Genomic DNA, 3,561 nt, shown 5'->3' with positions numbered 1-3,561 from the left:
CAAAGTATAAAAAGATAGTCCTTTGTATGCTTTAATAAAATTATCCCTTTTACGGTGTAATTAATCTATCGGCGTTCAAGTCCATTGACTGAGAAGACTACTTCAACAAGTCTAACATATTCGGCCATCTCAAAAAAACAAAAAATAAAATTAATACCTTAATACGTGATGTACGTGTCAAAAATTCATATGAAAATTAAACTTCCGTGTATGAACGGTCATTTTTCACACTTCTCATTTAGTAGTGATTGTGGAAACAGGTAGTTTGTTAGAAATAAGAAGATTTAAGTATGTGATTATTAGTATAACAAAATACAATAGTACCTATTTTAACCTTAGTTTAAATGTACTAATATATAAAAAAATTGTGTCACGGTATTTATGACTCCTCCGAAACAGGTCTGCCAATTTTTGTTATTTTTTAGCAATCTTTGGTATTAAATCATAAAGTATTTCATAGAGTCGAGTGATAGAGTCCAACAAGATTTATTTGCATTAAACTTTGAGACATTTCACATAACAGGAGAGAGGAGACGGTCTATCGGGCAAACATAATAAGTATAATAACAGGGGTTTGATATTTGACTATATTGAATTATTGCCTTCACTCATTCAAAATTTTGATAGCAAAATCAGTAGGTAGTCGTTATCGTCGAAAAGTATATTATTGTATAACTGTGCCCGCGACTTCGTCCACGTCGAATTTAATAAAAAAAGTTTTTGAGAAGTTCGCAGAGTTATAAAATAACTTTCTAAACTAAAAATAGCTTAAGTTACTCCGTATTACATCAGGTATTAGCCAGTGAAAGTCCCGTTAAAATTGGCCGTTTCAGAGATTAGCCGGAACAAACAGAGAGACAGACAGACAGACAAAAATTGTAAAAAAATGGTAAAAAAAATGTAAAAAAAAATTCTCTGGGATCCCATCATCAGATCCTGGTTGACACTGGTGACACTTGGAATATCTCCTTACCAACGAAAAAAGAATTGTCAAAATCGGTTCATAAACGACGAAGTTATCTCTGAACATACATTAAAATATATATATATTCGACCATATACCTATATATATATATATATATATATATATTGGTATATATTTATATATGGTCGAATTGAGTAACCTCCTCCTTTTTTGAAGTTGGTTAAAAAAGTATGAAAAATTATTTGTTAAATAAATATACATAGTCTGGCCATAAATACTGTTATAATTAAAAATAAACAAAATATTACATTTGAATTTGGAATCTGTTATTTTTTTATTATTGTTCATTGTGTTCTCTCATTTTCGCGCCAATACATTTGATTGTAAAATATTTTGTGACATTAAAATGGAGTGGGGTGATAAAGAGAACCCAATCGCTGTGATTGCATAACGCAAAGTAAGTATGGAGCTCAACACAAGTTTTAAAATTCTCCATGCACTTGGTATTAGTCAAATTTTTGTGTACCGGGCTATTGATAGGTATAATGAAACCTCCTCTGCTTGTGGCAGAAAAAGATCTCGCCGTCAACGTAGTGTCCGTACGAAAAAGGTGATAAAATCAGTAAGAGAAACTCTCGGGAGATGAAGATAGCACCTAGAAGCAGAGACGGGTCGTGACATTTTTTGATGCGGGTTCACAAAATAAAAGCCGAAAAACTAGAGTAAAAAGTCTACACTTGTGTATGAAATCCATTTCGTCGATGCAGATTCACCACCACTGCAGGCCCCAGCTCCAAACACCAGATACGGAAAACAAAATCATTTATTGCTTTCTTCACATCCACACAACCAAGACAACCACTTTGCCTAGAACCATGTCGCGTATTTTAAAAGATGACTTGCTCTAAATGCCATGTCAATTTGGAGTCCCTAAAACAATCTATACGACTGGCAGTAAAGAATTTTCCCATCTAAAGAGTACTTGCTTCAATTGGTAACTGGCCTCAACGTAAGAACTGTATTACAAGCCAATGCAGACAACTTCGAATAAGCTTTATATATTTATAATGGTGTTATATTAATGTTTTAAACTAACACACTGTAATGGTAATGTTACGTGCCATAGAAAAAATTTTTTTTTTTGTAACAATATTTAGGGCAAGCCTACCTGTGTTTATACCTACCTACCTGTAACCTACTTAATATTTTAATTTAGATTACTGTGTAATTTTTTTTAATATTTGTTTATTTTAGAATGTTAAACGAACAAGACCTGGCTTGGGCACGCGCTTTGGCAGCTGACTCTAGAGAAAGCTCACCAGGTGGATCACCAGGTCCACTGAGGAGGAATCCACCGCTATCAATAGAGGACAAACATAATACTTTCAGGCAAGCATTATAATTTAACACTATCTTTAAATAAAGTAAGGAAGTAGAAGTTAAAAATATATTTCGTCACTTAAATTTCCATGTTGTTTCATAAAAAAAACTTGTTTAAATTTTTTTTTTCGTTTTCTTTTACTATTTATAGTTTTGAGCTGCAACAAAAGTAATACTTTACCGTCAATTTTTTTTTTCTATTTTGATTATGAGTCTTTGTACAGCAAGGCTGAAAATATCAGTTCCATAAAAAATAAGTTATGTAAGTTACTAAGTAAGTAGGTAGATACCTACTTATGTATTTTACTCAAACTTGATTAACTTCCTCATTTATACTGACATATAAATATAAATAAAACAATAAAATCTATGCGAAAAACAAAAACACAAAATGCGCAACGTAAATAAAAACAAACGGCCGTTTTTATCACTTAAGAACGCATATAATTAGGTAAATGAGATACTTCACGTATTGAAGCAGATTATTATTATTAAATAGTTGGCCGTTTGTTTGGGTACCAAAAAATATGTTATTTGGAATTTTTTTATTGAACTTTGATTACTCACTAAAATCAAAAGGTATTTATATAGTTGTGAGATCATAATTTCTATGACATTAATTGGGTATGACAAACTTTGAAGCAGCCCCAGAACATCCGACTTGTGGCAGGTTGGTTGGTAAAGGGTCAGCGCTCCACGACCCATGTAGACATGACGTTCCTTGTGCTGAGATGCCTTTTAGTCGAGGTAACGTCCGAACCGGGAGCCCTAAGAACTGGTTTAAATCACTAGTGACTATTACCACTTACTTTTGCGACTTAGAGAGCTTCTACGCATCCGTATTACAAAGCTCAGTCCGAATGATTTGTAAGAAGCATTTAACAACAGATATAGATTTCATAATGATTTAGAAAGATTGTTAAATTCAGTTGGATATGAAGTAGTATAAAAACCAGCAGATAATAAAGCTTAATAAAATTTAATAACATACACAATACCAGTTCTTAATCAGCACATTGACCGACAGCAAGTAAGTAATAAGTAGATAGACAGATTTGAAACACTATACAATATAATAATTGTGTTTGCTCGCAAACGAAAAACCCGACTTCAATTACATCGAAGAGTAATACAACGTAGATCGACGAAAAAATAGTCAAGTAACTACGCGTTATCAAAGATTACTCAAAAAGTAGTTATCAGATCTCGATAAAATTTATATGTTACCACATTATAAACATCAGCTTTCGATTAAA

The sequence above is a fragment of the Melitaea cinxia genome, chromosome 15, assembly GCF_905220565.1.
Source record: "Melitaea cinxia chromosome 15, ilMelCinx1.1, whole genome shotgun sequence".
In the NCBI taxonomy this organism is placed as follows: domain Eukaryota; kingdom Metazoa; phylum Arthropoda; class Insecta; order Lepidoptera; family Nymphalidae; genus Melitaea; species Melitaea cinxia.
This window is presented reverse-complemented; position numbering follows the sequence as displayed.